This window comes from Pteropus medius, unplaced genomic scaffold (genome assembly GCF_902729225.1).
Source record: "Pteropus medius unplaced genomic scaffold, Ma_sr-lr_union100, whole genome shotgun sequence".
NCBI classification, from domain to species: domain Eukaryota; kingdom Metazoa; phylum Chordata; class Mammalia; order Chiroptera; family Pteropodidae; genus Pteropus; species Pteropus medius.
The window spans coordinates 1,459,098-1,475,245 of NW_024353787.1; the positions used below are offsets into that span (position 1 = coordinate 1,459,098).

At 46.1% G+C, this 16,148-nt stretch overlaps 1 long non-coding RNA gene across 1 annotated transcript; it reads left to right on the forward strand.

Moving 5' to 3' along the window:
• The first annotated feature begins 47 nt into the window (after nucleotides 1-47).
• Nucleotides 48-15,129, forward strand: LOC120593261 (uncharacterized). Its single transcript, XR_005650333.1, has 3 exons — nucleotides 48-167; nucleotides 10,141-11,692; nucleotides 14,980-15,129. It is a non-coding gene; the product is annotated as an uncharacterized LOC120593261 (long non-coding RNA).
• The last annotated feature ends 1,019 nt before the right edge of the window (nucleotides 15,130-16,148 follow it).

Below are 16,148 nucleotides of genomic sequence, written 5' to 3' on the forward strand. Positions count from 1 at the left end.
CCCCGCCCCGCCCCGCCCCCGCCTCTGGCCCCGCCCCAGCGGATGACCGCACGCGGCCCAGCTGGGAATAGGGTTAGGGTACGCGGAGACGCAGCCCCTTCCGCGGGCCTCCAGGCCCGGCCGCAAGGAGTTCAGAGGGGCGGGAGTGCAAAGCCGGCATGCGGAAGGTAAGCAAAGGCTGAACCAGGTACGCGCACCGAGTCAGGCACGACCGACTGAGATGGGTACAGAGATGCAATGACGGGTACAGGCACGTACGTTCAGACTCTTGACAAGTACGTCCCCGACTGAGAAGGTACAGCCAGGAACGCATCGAATGAATCCCGTACACAGAGACTGGTTCATAAAGATGGGTACACCCAGGCAGGCGCTTTCAGATAGAGACAGGAGCACTCAACAGGCACATCGGGGTGGGGCAGCACTTAGAACCAGGCACGCATTTTCTGAAATAAGGACCTTACCTGGATAGAAAGGCAGGTACAACTAGCAGATGCGCAATGACGGAGGCGGAAAACCAGGCAAAGGTGCATTTACACCAGTCACCATGTGAGTGTTTACAGAATGCTCTCTTACACAGCTATGAAACTCACGGAGGCCACCCACGCCTCCACGAAGATGCTTTTAGGTTCCCAGGTCAACCAGTCATGATCCTACATTGAACACAGCATTTTACAATATCTACCCATGGGCTTAGGTGAGGGTGACAGGTTATTATGCAAATTTTACCCTTGAGAAATTCAGAAAAGGCTTAATTGTCCCAGCTGGAACGACATGGAACCAGGACCAGGAGCTCCCATTGCAGTATATCAGCTGCCACCTTTGCCACTTTTGAAACCACCAGTGACCTAGGACACAGGGGAGACTCTTCTGGTGGAAGGGTAAGGCCTGGGACCTGCCTTCAATTGTGTGTGTGAGTGTATGTGTGAACAAAGAGAACTTGGAACCTATGGATGCTAGAGGACCAACCCTTGGCAGTGCCAGCAGCTGACTTTGCAAAAGGGGAAACTGAGGCCCAGGGAGCTAAGGTACTCAATACTGTTTCCTGTGTGTGCCAATACTTACATTTTCTCTGCCTTATCATAGGCATGTATCCTATAAGGTTAGTATTAATGTTGTAGCCAAAAATTGTTTATTGTAAAAGACACTGTGCACTCTATACATGTGTGGCTTAATGAATAATTAATAAAAATAAAAACATCCATATATCTATCACCTAACTTATGTACCTGTAATTTATTTATTATTGAATAATATTCCATTTTAGAATATACCATTGGTTATTTATCCATTCTCCTGTTATTGGATATTGTTTATAGGTGCTTTTTTTTTCCCCCCATTACGAAGAGTGTGCTTTGGATATTCTTGTACATATCTTAATGCAATTGTAGAGTTGAGGAAATGGATGCTCAGAGATTCAGAAAGGTGAGGTCACTTGCCCAGGATCCTGGAGCTGGTGGAGCTGGAAATCACATAGCTCTAAGACCTCCATCTCCACATTGACACCTGCTTGTTCCTGGAGGCCACAGACCACCCCAGGGAGGAGGGAGTATGTATTTCTAGCTGGGTTCCGAAGCTGTTCCTCTGGGCTTGCCTCACTCTGCCTAGTCAAGTCCTTGCTTTGTTCCATGGTCATCTTTAAAGACTCTAGAGTATCCCCTCCTCTGTGTCCTCCAGGGACACAGCAACCTCCTCAGATGCTCACAGCCACTCTTGCTGAGCACCGTGTATGCTGTACCCCTCGTCTTCCCAGCAGCCCCTCATAGAGTTGAGAAAAACTCAGTGCCGTTAGGCATTTGCGCATGGTAGTAACTACTTTTAAGAGAGGAAAAATAGTAAGTAATAAGTCCAGGTTAATAATCACAATGATAAGTCAACCACAGCGATAATGCTTCACATTTATGAAGTGCTCACTAGGCCGCAGGCACGGTGCCAGCACCTTGCAGACATTTCCGTGTCTTTGCATCAGCCCAGGAGTGTCCTCCCCTCCCTCCCTCCCTCCCTACTGCTGCCTGGCCAGTTCCATTCATTTGTCGATGATGTCACCTCCTCTGTGAGGCCTGCGGGGACTCCTTAGATGCTGAGTTGCTTCCTCCTCTGTGTTCCCCTGTGTTTCTACGTGCTGGATTGTGATTGCCTGCCTGGAACCTCCTCTGGGGCCAGGACTAGGCTGGGACTCCACCCGTGCTCCCAGGCTTCTCGCTACCCAGCACTGTGCCAGTGGGAGCCGGCAAGACTGGGCAATGAGTCACTCAGCTCTGTGGTCTCCGAGTGAATGAAGTCTTGCTCTCTTCCGGCTCATAAAGCTTGCTCTTTCCTGAGAAGCCAACTCTCTTCTGCAGAACACAGGGCTGCTCCGGGGAACTCCTGCTCCACTTACAGCTGGATTTTGCAAACCTTGGCCCCAATCCTCAGGAGCCCTCTGGATTTCCTGGTGCCCAACCCACACACACCCCTCTGCCTCTTGCACGCCTGTCTCACTAGTCGAGCTTGCCAACTTCCTTCCTGGAACTTTCCTGCTCTCCTGCCACCTGCCTGCACCTGGCCAGCCTGGATGAGATCTGCAGAGCTCCAGGACTGGTCACCCCCTCATTGGGGGTGGGATGGGAGGAAGCTGGAGAGGGAAAGATCCCAGGAATTAATTATCTTTGCCTTTTGTCGCTCCACTGGGCAGCTCAGACTGGGGGGGACATAGGAGCTAGATCACCTGTGTAGGAATGAATGGTAGGCAGACTGCCCCTGACCCTTAGCAGAGTGGCTGCAGAAGTTAAATTCAACAAGGCCTCCTCAAAGTACAGAAAGGGCCAGGTTCCTCCCGTGTTTTGAGGCTCCTGCTGTGTTTAAAAAGACTTGTTACAGTAAAGCTACAAAAATAGAAGTATGTTTTAAACTGTAATGGAACAAATAAATTCTTTTCTTCACATATTCAATTGCAGTGCAGTATATTTGGACTATTGACAAGATAATTAGACGATTTGTTTTTAAAATTTATTATTTCCTTGGAGAAAAGTCTGGGGCAGGGAAAAGGTGAGCCTGGAACGTCTTGTGCTACCAGAGTTAGGAAGTGCTCAAAACTCAAAAGGATAGGGGTGTGTCAAAGGGACCCAGGAGCTATAAGCTCCCAATGGCCAAAGCTGCAACAATTATAGCAATAAAATAAATAATCTAATACTCATTAGATTATAACCCAAGGCATAAGATACATATCTGTGAGTCTATATGGTAGAAAAAAAAATGATTGAATAAACAAATAACTAACTGGGGAAGAAGAGACAAATCTTCTAAATAATATATGTGGATTCTCCTTCCTCCAGCTTAATTAACCCTTCATCTAATAGAAACTTTACAGTGGGGAAACCTATCAGGCACCACTTTGACCAAGTGATCAAGGTCAACATCACCAATAGTATGTCGAGTGGATATCATGTGATGAGGAGGGCACTTCACTTCCCTGGTATTCTTTCCCCAAACCCATAACCCCAGAAAAAAGCATCAGACAAACCCCAACTGAAAGATATTCTACAAAATACTTGACCAAGAATCTTCAAAACTGAAAGGGGCATGAAAAGCGTAGAAAGACAGAAACAGTCACAGGCCAAAGGACACTAGGAGACACACGACTGCAATATGGTTTCCTGGGTTGGGTCATGGGTCAGAGAGAGCATTAATGGAAAAGCTGGTTAAATTCAAATAAGGTGTGGACTTCGGTTCACAGAGACGTGCCAGCGTTGTTTTAATTTTTGATTTTGACAATGTACCACAGTAGTGTGACAGGATAACTTTAGGGGAAACTGAAACTGGGAGAGAGGTATATGGGAACTCTGTACTATCTTTGCAACTCTTGTGTAAATCTAAAATTAATGCCAAAATTAGATAGTTGATTTAAAAATATATATAATTTCATGGGCTTTACAGGTGGCATGTATTTTGGTAATAGTGCCAGATGTCTTTGTTCATTTCTATTGATATATATCCTGTGACTAAGAAGAATCATTTAGAGATGTCGTCCAAAGTCTAAACCTAGGGACTTTTTATCTGTGGGGCCCTCACCAGCTAGCTCTTCTGCTCCCCTCCCCGCTTCAGTTCATCTACCCCTGCTCCCTCTTTTCTGCACTGTTAGGGTAGGAAAGCCCCAGAAAGACTAATTAGCTCAAAACCTGTGTTTTATAGCTGGGGAGACTGAAGGTGGGAAAGGGACTTGCCGCTGGCCAAGTGGCAAGTTAATTTAGGCAAAGCTGAGAATGGGCCCAGCCAGGCTCTCTCCATCCCAAGCATCCCTGGCCCCATTTGCTGCAGATACAGGGGTCAGGTGCACACAAGTGCTCAGAAATGATGGTGACCACCTGGGGGACCTGGTGAGGCAACACACCTACCTCAAGGGATGGTAGGCCCCCAGGTGTCTGTTGGAGAACGTGGTTGCTGTGAGGTTTCCCTTTGGACTCACTGTGCACTCCCTTAACCCGTGAATCCCACCCGTCTGGAAGATCCAGGAGAGGTGGATCTCAAGGAAGGCAAAAAGGGTGAGTCTGCATGCCTGCCTTCCCCACCCAAAAGCCATTGCTGTGAAGGGGTCAGAGGGAATTCTGCAAAGCCATGAGAGTGTGCAGAGAGGTTTGGCCCCAGTTTTGAGGCTGAACACTCTCTAATCTGTACTGGGGGACACAACATTGGTGATATGCTGGAAGCTGCCAGAGAGGCCCCTGGCCTTCCCTAGGGCCAAGAGAGTAGGGCCTGGGCTGAGGTGGCCCTGCTTCTAAGCATGCTGGGGTGGATATTCATGTCCTATGGTCCAGAGAGGGGAGGGGCCTGCCCCTGTCTGTCCCAGGGCCCCTGCTGCTGCCTCCTTCACTGTGTTCCCATACTGAACTGTAATGGTCTGGAGTCCTACTGTCTCCCCACCTGACTATGGCTCCTTGAAGATGGGTCCCTAGGACAGGAGCTGGCACAAGTGTGGGTAAATACTTGGTGAGTCAATGCATGAGCTAGCTGTAGTGGTTCCAGGTATGTTTTGCTGTGGACATCTCTGTTGTATCCCCTTTTCCAAGTCCAGCTCATGAATGTCTCCTCGTGTCTGAAAAAGGGCAGTCATAGGCCTAAAAACTCAGGAGCTTGAAATGTATCTATAGTCTTCAACTGAGTCATCTGCAAAGAGTCGGATAGGAATGGGGAACTTGAAGCTGGATGTGGATGGACTTGAAACTAAGCCAGGTCTAACTACGGAGTCAGGAACTTGCTGCTGGCTGGGCTGACATCAGCTCATGTGGTCAGTGTGGCCACCCACAGATGTGGTTTTTGCTGTGACCAGGATCAGCTCACAAGATCCTGAAGGTCACTAGTGTGCAGCTCACATGCTGGTCAGAAGTTCTGACGGGCTGTTGGAGATATCACTGGCTAATAAACATGTAATAGGAAACTTGCTGGTTGTCTCTACAGCACCCTTTGCCCAATTCCCACTTTGTAAGAGTGCTGGGAATTGCCCAGCCTTGTGATCTGGTCAGAAATGACCTCAGTCTCAACTGGCTTAAGCCAATGAGACTATCGAATCCTCCAGGCTATTATAATTGGTCAAAAAAAGGCAAATGACCTAAGTCAGATCAACCAGAGTTAATGACTCTCAATTCTGGGTCTTTCCTTTGAGCTAACTGGGAAGCACGTGCTCTGTTTCTTGTCGATCACAAATGAAAAAAGTAAGTAGTGCTGGGAGCTTGTGGAAGCCACCTTGTGACACATCATAGGAGGCAGAGCCAAGAGACTGAGAGAACACAAGGCCTTGGTAACAGCTGCTGGATCAGCCTTGCCTGAAGCTGTTCCTGGTTCTAGACTTTTTGGCTATGTAAGTCCATAAATTCACTCACAACAAAACATATCTTTGATAATGGTAACAAAAATTACTTAATAATTATTAAGTACATAATAATTACCTAAATATAGCTTAGAGGGTAAAAATCTTATAAAATATAAGGTCTGTGGGGATGGTTTGGAAGTAATAAAACAGACTCTTAGTGGTGAAAGGTCAGCAAACTGCTGATCTAGTTCAAGCTTTGCTGTTTGGCACATCATAAAACCAGGGCTCAGAGAGGTCATGAGATTTGCTAAGGTTTTATAGCTGCAGTAGGGATCTGACACTCAGTTCATTCATTCTTGATGTTTAATGATAATAATTGGAATGCTTGAATGTCTATGCATTACTTGTGAGATCATCACTATGTTTTTCTCTCTTATCTGTTTTTCCAAGAGACAGAGAAAGAACAGGGATGCAGAGCCCAGAGAAGCTTAAAGATTTGCTAAAAGTCACACAGAAAGGCAGTGGTAGAGCTGGTTCCAGATGCCAAATGTCCTGAATGTCATTTGGTTCAGGCCCCTCTACCTTGCCCTTTGTGCTATCCACCTCTGCCTCCATTAGGGAAGTAGTAAAGATTAGGGGCGTGGTGGGGTTCCTTCCTCTAAAGAGGACTTTGAGTTGTATGGGCCAAGGAAGTGATTGTGGGCCCTGGCAGATGGCTCCTTCCTCCCCAACCTTAGGAAAACCAAAGCCATGAAGCTTGGAGAACACTTAGGATATTTCTGTTGCTGGAGCTCCCAAAAAGGAGATCAACGTAGGGAGATGGGAGGCTATGTGCATTGGATTCTGGCCTCATAATCCATATGACTTCAGCCTGTGACACCTCCTTTCCCTTGCCCAAAAGCCTTTTTTGGTTCCCAACATTTTCAGTAGTCACCGGCTTGATATGCACAGCTGCACAGGTCATAATTTGGATTATGATCTGAGTAGTGCTCCCTGGAGTTGTGCAGGTCACAGCTTGCACAACCATACACGGTGAGCCTAGGCTGAATTTCTCAACAGGTTTGGACTCTCAGATTGTTTTCACAGCAATCGATAACCTTATAAACACTTTTTTGAATTAAAAAATCATTTCATCATTTTTGTAAGAAGATATTTTGAGAAAGTTTATTTTAAATCAATCTGATCGTAAAGATTATATTAAAAGTTTATATTTAATAAGATTTATTATTTTAAAAAGGCTACTTTTGACCCTTATTTCATAAGTGATGCCTACTGTTTAATAGAATTTAATTTTATGAGGAAAAGCAAGATTTATAGACAAATGAATTAAAAATATTTCATCAGGCTCGGTTTGGGAACTGAATGTGTGCTGAAATTATCATTATAGATTGAAATATAACTACCTGCTGTGAATTAAAACATAGATTTGCTTTCAAGACATGAGAGTTTAGAGTTTTTGCATCTTGTACCTCATTTTGTGATGTATCTAGTTATTTATAAAAAATTGTGTTTTGTTTCTAAACGAAGAGATAAGAGAGAAGATATCATCTCTTCAAATAACTCATTTCAGGTATGAATAGCTATTATTTCCAAAAGATGAAAAGCAAAAATGGCTATATTTTCTCTTTCTAATGTTGGGTTTTGAAGTACTAGAGACATCGTGATGTTCTCCATAAGATTTTATTTTGAACAGGTGATACATAAACAATGTAAAAGATTCAAAGGTACAGGTGTGTTTATAGTAGCATCGAAATCTTTTTTCCACGGTCCTTAAAATGATTCTTCTCTCCAGGAACAACTGAAGTTAGCAGTTTCTTATGTATCTTTCCAGATAGAATCTATGCTGCCACAAGCAAATATTTGCACATATACATTCCGCTTTGTTTCTCTTTATTTTTATACAGACGAGGCCCTCTATACAACCAATGACACTTTGCTTTTCTCAATTCATAATTGAACCATTGAGATAATTCTAATCAGTACATGTTATGCTACCTCATTACTGAAAGATATTCAACTGAAAAATATTCTTTTATAAGGATGTACCATAATTTATTTAGGCTGTTTTCGAGTAATAGACATTTAGGTTGTTTCTGATCTTTAGCTATTACAAACAATACTGCAATGTCACTACTTTGCAACTGTGCAAATACCTAGTAGGATAAACTCATCTTGCTGGGACAAAGGGGATATTAGTTTGCTAGGGCTGCCCTAATGTAGTACCACAAACTGGGTGGTTAAGCAACAGAACTGTGTTATTTCATATTTCTGGAGGCTGGAAGTCTGAGATCAAGGTGTGGGCAGGGTTGGTTCCTTCTGTGAGTTAAGAGGGAGAATCTGTTCCAGGCCTCTCCCATGGCTTCTTGTCGCTGACTGGCAACTTTTGTTGTTGCTTGGCTTGTAGATGCATCATCTTTGCCTGGATTTTCCCATAGTGTTCTCCCTGTGTGTGTGTCTGTGTCCTGATTTGCCCTTTTAATAAAGACACCAGTCCGAATGGATTAGGGGTCCACCCTACTCGGTGTGACCTCATAACTATATCTGCAATGACCTTATTTCCAAATAAGGTTATATTCCAAGGTGCTGAGGTTTAGGACTTCAACATAGGAATTTGAGGGGTGGGCACAATTCAACCCATAACAAAGAGTATATGAGCGTTGACCTTTAAAAAAATATTGCTAAATTGCTCTTCATAGAAATCGTACCATTACTTTTTTACTAGCCATGATGAAGATGGTCAGTGTCACCATATCCTTGCCAGCTTATTGGGCCATCAGACATTTTGACCTTTTCCATACTAGATGAAAAATGGTATCTCATTGTAGTCCAACTGGCATTTCATTTTTTTCATATATTTAAGACCGATTTACACTGTTTTTGTGACAAGTTGTTTACATCTTTTGCCTATTTTTGTATTGAATTATTGGTCTTTTATCCTTATTGATTTGTAGGAGATCTTTAAAGATTAGGGAAATTAGCTCTTTATGATATATTTCAAATATTTTCTTTTCCTGTTAGTCATTTGTTTTTGACTTTGTATATGAATTTCTTCCTTCTTTTCTCTCTCTTCCTCTCCCTCTCTCTCTTCTCTCCTCTCTCTCTTTTTCTCCCTTCCTCTTCCTTCCCTCTCTCTCTCCCTCTCTCCCTTTCTCTTTCTCTCTTTCTTCCCAGGAAAAAGTTCAATTTTATGTAGACAAACAGATTATTCTCTTTATGGCTTGGGGGTTTTCTGTGCTACTTAAGAAGGACTTCTCTACTCTGAGATTATGACACAAATTCTCCCACTGTTTCCTAACACATTTATGGTTTCATTTTTTATGTGTAGTTTTTTGTATCTATTGGAATTAATTTTGGCGTAGGTGTAAGGTAGGGACCCAGTTTAATCATCCTGGTGGATACATGGTGGGTGGTCCCAATAGCATTTATCATGTGTGAGACTGTGATCAGATATAAGTAGTGTGTAGATATGAGAAATTTGCAGAAATATTTTCAATAAAATTTTTTCTGTTAACTTGTATTTCAGCATCTTTTTTTAGAATTTGTTTTTAACCAGTGATCCATTATGAGTTATATTATAAATGTTATTATAATAAAATAATTTAAAATTGTTTCATAGGCAAAGCTCTCCCAGGGGCTTATAGTGTTCAGCTTGAGTGATTAAAGGACTGATAACTATAAATCCCCATTTGATAAGCACTCAGAGTCTCTCGAAGAGTTCCCTTTTAAAAATTAATAAATTAGTATTTATTAATTGATTAAAATATAAAAGTAGAAACAAATGCTAGTACCTCACTTAAAGACATGAATCCCCTGGGAAAACTTGTTGAACCCTTGGGGTTCACTTGGAGGGTTAAGAGTTTCTGGTCCTGCCTCTTTGGGTAACTTGTTTGACCTCTCTGTGCCACATTTTTAGCCCCAAACTAATGTGATCTCAGGCTGCATCTATAGGGGTATGGGAATGAGGTTGAGGAAGGTGATAGCTGGACGGCTGTGTTCAATTCTGGTTACTATACTTTTGAGGGAACAGGGAAAGATCAAAGTCAAATTTGTGGGGGCCAAGGGAGAGTGAGGACTTGGGGATACTGACCGTGGAGAAGAGAGACTCAGAGGGGCAGAGGCAGGAGGTGACAAGGGGCTGAGTACCCACTCTGACCACCAGAACCATCCCTCCATGAAAAGGATTGCGTTCAGAGGTAGTGAACACCCCATCACAAGTGGTATGCAAGTAGCGTGAGGAAAGGATCCTGCTTTGGGCTCTCAGATAGTTTCAACAAAAATACTAGATAAAAATCCTTGTTGGCTCTATACTCACATATTATAGTTAACAAACATATAATCCACATTTCCTCTATTTTAAGGTATACTTTAAAAAATGAACATTACTGAAATTGGGGCTGTCTTACAATCAACGTGTACGTTTAATGCATCCTTCTTTCTGAGAAGTTGTTATTCATGCATTTTTGAATCAACGAAATGAAGTATATGATTCGGGAAGTTTTTTTCACAATCTATATTCCATCTTATTCTCATCCCATTAGAATATATGTCTTGAATTAAAAGTAATCTATCTAAATAAACAACATATTTTTAAAAAATCCACAATCTTTTCTTAGGGAAGCCATACTCAATCTATTGAATCTATCAGCAAGTGACATTCCACCTTGTCGCTGCCGTCCTCGCATCTGAAATGGAACAGAGACGGGCTATTAAACCGTTTTTAATAAATTCAGAGCAGCAGGTTCTTGGCTGGGGGAAAAAACATTCCACTTATCAAGAGATGTTATTCCTTCAATAGATAAGAAGCTACTTCTCCATAAAGAGAATTTGGAGAGAGCTCTTTGTTCTGTGGGGACAACATCTGGGTTTGAATATGTCCATCCTCAAAAGGCGATTTCTCATAATGGACCGAACTCAAAACACTCAGAGCACAAGGACCCGTGAATTTTCAAAAGGAGACACTTCCCAGACGCGGGAGGGCCCTCACGTCCCCGCCAGCGCGCGCTCTGGAGGTCGGTGGAGAGCCCCGGTGCGCTTCCCACTTTCACAATGAAAGAATGATCATCATTTACACCTCCCCACTCCACTCCGGGAATTTGGGACCTGAATTCATTTAAAAACATTTGTGGTTTCAGGAGGCTCTTTTTAATTATAAAGCTGCCAAGGAGATCTTAACTATGAAAGACCGTTTTAGAGATGAGAAAGGAGAAAGCTAGGCCAAGGCTGGTCTGGCTCTCGCAGTGGGGTTGGAAAGGGTGGTACACGGAGCCCGGCCACCTGCAGACGGTGCTGGTGGAAACTGGTCCCATGCGGCAGGCGCCCATAGACCTAGGTTCGAACCCACTGGCCTGCTCGTCTCTTCCACCGCGACCTCGGGGAAGTTGTGTAACCTCTAGCCCCGCGAAGCCCTTTTCTGGAGTCTGGAGCTCGAAAGAAGTACCTTGGAAGCCCTTACATCAGAGGTGACGCGAGTCTTTGCAAGCGATGAGTAGGCGGAACGCGATGCCACTCCCTTTCCCGATTTGGGGCTGGCGCGGGTGTGCCTCCGACCCGGTGGTTCTGGCTCCTCCAGCAGTTCTCCTAGCTGCCCCTCATCCCAAGGCTCCCAGGGCCGGCCAGACGCCCCCTCGCACCTCAGATACACCGCTGAGTCCTCAGTTCACACGACCAGTGGTCTGGCCTGTGGCGCCCCCTTTTGGTGCCTGCAGGGAGGCCATTGCCACATCGCTGAGCAAAAGGAAGTCCTTTCTGGGCCTAACCTTCGACCTCCCCAAGGGCTGTTTGAAATATGAAAATGAGATCATATGGAGTCCAAGCAGTCCTTTTTCTGGGCCGGGACATCTTGAGGCCCAAATGGAAGGGACTACCTAGAGTGGGACCTATGCAGAATTTCTGTGCTAAAAGGGCCATTTGGTGAGTACTGGTGGGGTACATGAGTGGGGCTTTCACCTGAGCATGGGAAGGGCAGAGGGACCCCTAAAGGAAGAATGATAAGTTAGGGTTTTGAGGAAAAAAATACTGATGGGAGTCGGGGGAGAGAGCTTCTGCCTGGGGAGGGTTTTGGTGCAGTCCCCAACTCACTGACCTGGTTGGCTCCTTCCCCCTATTTCCTCCCAGAACAGATTTGGTCTGTGTTCTAGCAATAATAGTGAAGGGTTTCAGCCATTTCTCTTAAGAATAGAGACAGCAAGAGGGATTAGAGTTAAATACCAGGCAGAACTTCCCAATTAAGAAGGACGTCGGACCTAGGCAAAGAAAGCAGAGTGGGGAACCTTCTGGTCTAGGTGAGCCCCCAGCTGAAGTGGGGTCTGGGCAAAGAAGTGAGACAGTGCCCTGAAGCTCCCCATCTATCCCGAGGGGTCTGAGACTAGGGTGTAGTCCCTGGAGTCCCAGGATGGAAAGGCCTCTTGTTGAGGTTCTTGGTGGCTCTGACCTCACCTGGGAAGATGAGGATAGACACGGGGAGAAACAGGGTCTAGAGTCATCGCCACCACCCCCATCCTGCCCCACTTGGCAAACTCATCTTCCTTCACCTCTCAGCTGGCCTCTCCTCTGATCCCCTGTGAGAGGTCATGCTGCTCCCCATCCCCATGTGCTCCCGTTGCTCACATTCTGTAATGGTGGCTTCATGTCTGTCTTCCCCACCGTGCTGTCTGTCCTGCATCCTGGTTCTCTCCCCAGCACCAAGCATGTTGTCTGGCACATCCCTGGTGCTCAGTGAATACTTGATGACTTGAAAACCTCAATGGTTTTACAGGTCTTGCTTGGCTTTAGGAAGAATTTAGGCAGATGGAAAAAGAGGTAGAGCCTGAGGGGGCTTGATCGATGGGCGACCTGGGCAGTCCTTTCTCTCTCTGCAGCGCCCCCTCTCAGACTGTGACTCCCCAGGCAGGGTTTCCCCCTCCCCTCATTTAGACATCTTCCTCACTCTGCTGTAGGCCCAGACACCCTCTCCCAGGCTGGCTCCCTCCTCATCCAGCTGGGCCTCTGATTTCTCACACTGGGCCCATCCCCACGCATGGCCGCCCTGCTTGCCCTGATGGGTCTCTGACACCCGCACCAGCTGTCCCTCGTGTGCTCCAACACCCCAGACCAGGCTGTCCCTTGTGACAGACACTCTCCTCACCCTGCTGGGGCTTTGCCACCGATGCTGGGCTGCCTTCCCGACGTGGAATCCTTGCCACCCTGCTCTGAAATACCGCTCCTGTCACCCACCCCCATGCAGATGTCTCCCTTGTTCTGCTGCACTTAATGGCGTTAGGACTGGGTGGTTCAGGAAGGAGGGAGGAAGAGAAGGGGAGCTGCAGAACAGTGTTTCTGAAAAATTATTTTAACGGTAGAAACTTTTTGTGCAAGCAAAGTCTTGAAAAGAATATATAAAGAGAGCTGCTCTGGTTGAAGAGAGAGTGAGAGAGTGTGAGAGAAATGGAGGGAGGGAGAGAGCCTGGAGCCCTACCCACTGGGTCCCACTGTCTCAGAACTATTAAGTCCTAAGGGTTCCTCAGTGTACAATTTGGGAACTACTGGAAATTCTGCCTAGAATAAAAAGGACGCCAATTTGCAATCCCTAAATGTTCTCTCCAAGCTTTTCTGAGAAGCAGCCCATGAGGCAGCCTGCTCACCTTTTCCCCTGAGGTAGCTCTCACGCCAGTGGGATGGAGCCTGGTGACAGCAGTTGCTCTCGTCTCTGAGCGGGGCCAGAGGGCACCGGGCAGATGTTGGGTGCCTGTGGAAAGTGGGTCAGGGTCTGGAGGACACAGGCTATGAGTTATAGGACCTCCATGTGTTGAGGAGCTGAGTAGACCACCCCTCCTCATCTGCGTCCCTTTGTGATCCTTTATGTCCCCATCTCTGGTCCCCACCTCCAGTAACAGAAGCTGGAAATTCTGCTTTAGTCGCTGGAGCAGATGTCATTGACCTCCTAATGCTACTCATCAGACTGTGTGCAAACCTTCGCAGTTTACAAACCACTTTCACATCCATTCACTGGTTTGAATTGATCTTTGCAAACGTTGGTAAGACAGTACTGTTACTAATTTCCTCCAGGAGAGAAGAGGAAGTTAAGGACCAGGGGTTGCGTAAATTGCCTTGAGCCGCAGAGATGAGGCAGGAATCCCAGACTCCAACTTCAGCATCGGTTTCCCACCTCCCTCCCCGTGGCCTTTCCCTAGGCACTCCCCACCCTGTCTCTTTATCATGCTAAGTGAGGTAATGAGATTTATTAGCCTGAGCCTAGTATGTGGTTAGGGCTCAGGGATAGAACTCAGCAAGGAGCAGAAAACAGCTCAAGGGTCAGGCCCTCTCTCAACACCCGGAGGCAAACTCTGAAGCCTCTCGCTAGGGTGGGGGGTTTGTGGTGGGGTGACCATATAATTAGTCATCTAGATTAAGACACTTTGGAGAATGAAAGAGAACGCCATTAATAATTACCCCAGGGCAACAACCAGGAACCAGGAGATGAGGTCACTCTGTTACGGAAACACCTGGCCCACCCCTTCCCCGCCCCTGCAGCCTCAGACCCCCAGACCTGATGCAGAACATGGGCCAGAGTTCATTGGGCATTCAGCTGGGCTGGGCACCCCACAGAGTTTGTTTGATTGGATCTTCATGACAACTTGTGGCTGATCCAGTTATTATTCCCATTTTATTGATGAGACCCAGAAGATTCTTTCCCAAGAACACACTGCTGGTAAGTGTGGAACTAGGAGTTGAACTCGGGGAGCCTGGCTTTTCTTGGAAGGATTATAATAAAATTTTAATGAATTGATTTGAGCCCCAAGAATTGTGCCAGAGAATGGGGATTCCCCAACCCTCTCCTCAGACCTTCCCCCAATCTCTCTTGGCTGTCTTTAGTTTAGGGACATCATTAAAAGGACCTTTGAGATGTGAGGGGATGTGTAGATGAGGGGTGGGGAGGCAGGTGCACTCAGCAGAGGGGAATGTATTAGGAGCATGGAGTGGAAGGATAGCGGTAGGATCAGATAATAAAAGCTAACATTTATTAAGCACTTACTGCATACCAGGCTCTGCTTTAAGTGTTTTCAAAGTATCATCCTACTTAATCTTCCCAACAACTCTATAAATGAAGTAACATTATTATTCTCATTTTACAGATGAGAAAACGGAGGCCACTTGCCTTTCGTTTCATAGCAGGTAAGCGGTAGAGGCAGGACCACCTAGTTGGCTTAACCATCTTGCAGGTTGTCCTTGAGGAAGAGGATGCTGCTGGCTCCATAGTGGAGTCCTTCTAGGACACCTAGTGGGCCAATTTTCAAGGAAGAGAGAGTCCATGGCCCAGCTTTCTGGGGGCGCCAGTCAAGAGTGTCCACCAACTCCCCCTTCTGCTCAGCTGTCCCCCGCGCAGGCGGCCGAAGGTAGAACCTCGATCTCTGCCGCCCTCTGCGGCAGCTCATTTTCATTCATTTTTTTTAAACGCTTCTCGCTCTGTTTTTAAATCTAATTTCTCAGCTTCTTTTTTATCTTCATTCAAGTTGTTTTAATGAAACGAAAATGCGTCTGTTTCCTCTGCTGGAGCTGCCTGGGGAATTTCAATATAAAACAAACAAGTTGGCTTTTAAAATTAAAATTTTATGGGTGGCATTTCCTCATTTAATGGGAGGTACAAAAGGCTGGAGTAAAACCAATTAACTTGGGGTTGGGACTCAGTATTCAGCAAAATTAAGCAACAGGAGGAGCACGGTGTGCTGGGAGCTGGAGGAGGTGAGCAAACAAGGCAGCCGTGAAGGGTGATGGCCACCCAGTACCTGTGTGCACTGGGGACCGGCACTAGCACATGTGTACATGCGGGCCTTGCCCCCCACCCTTGCCCCCAGGACCACACGCCCAGGTGCTTGTGTGCATGCCTGATCTGCACATTCAGATGGCAGGCGATGGTGGGGGATGAGCAAATAGAGGGATTGCTGCTTTGGATTCCTGGAGTCCTGGATACCGGAGTCCAGAGTATGGCAACACCAGATGACCCCTGGATATAGACCTGATTGTGCTGAGGACAGAGGAAGTAGATTTCACACGGACGGTTACAACCGAATCTTGTAAATATTGGGCCATGGCACCACAGCCCCCACATCGCTCCCAGGGACAGTTTCAGAGAAAGGACCTGGACCTCTTCTGCTGCTCCCATCACCTCCTTCCTCCTCGCACCGACTCTTTTCGTCCTCCACCTGGGCAGCTTTCTCCCCATCCTTTCTGCCCTCTGACCTGAGTGAGGAAGGCCACTCTGGTTACTAGAATCTCCAGAGCAACAATAAGACGGGGAAGGCCCAGTGTCTCACTTGCTCTGAGTCAGGAAATTCAGCCGGTCACTACAAGCACCCTTTTCTTCCTCCATAAGGTTTTTGGACCCACAAAT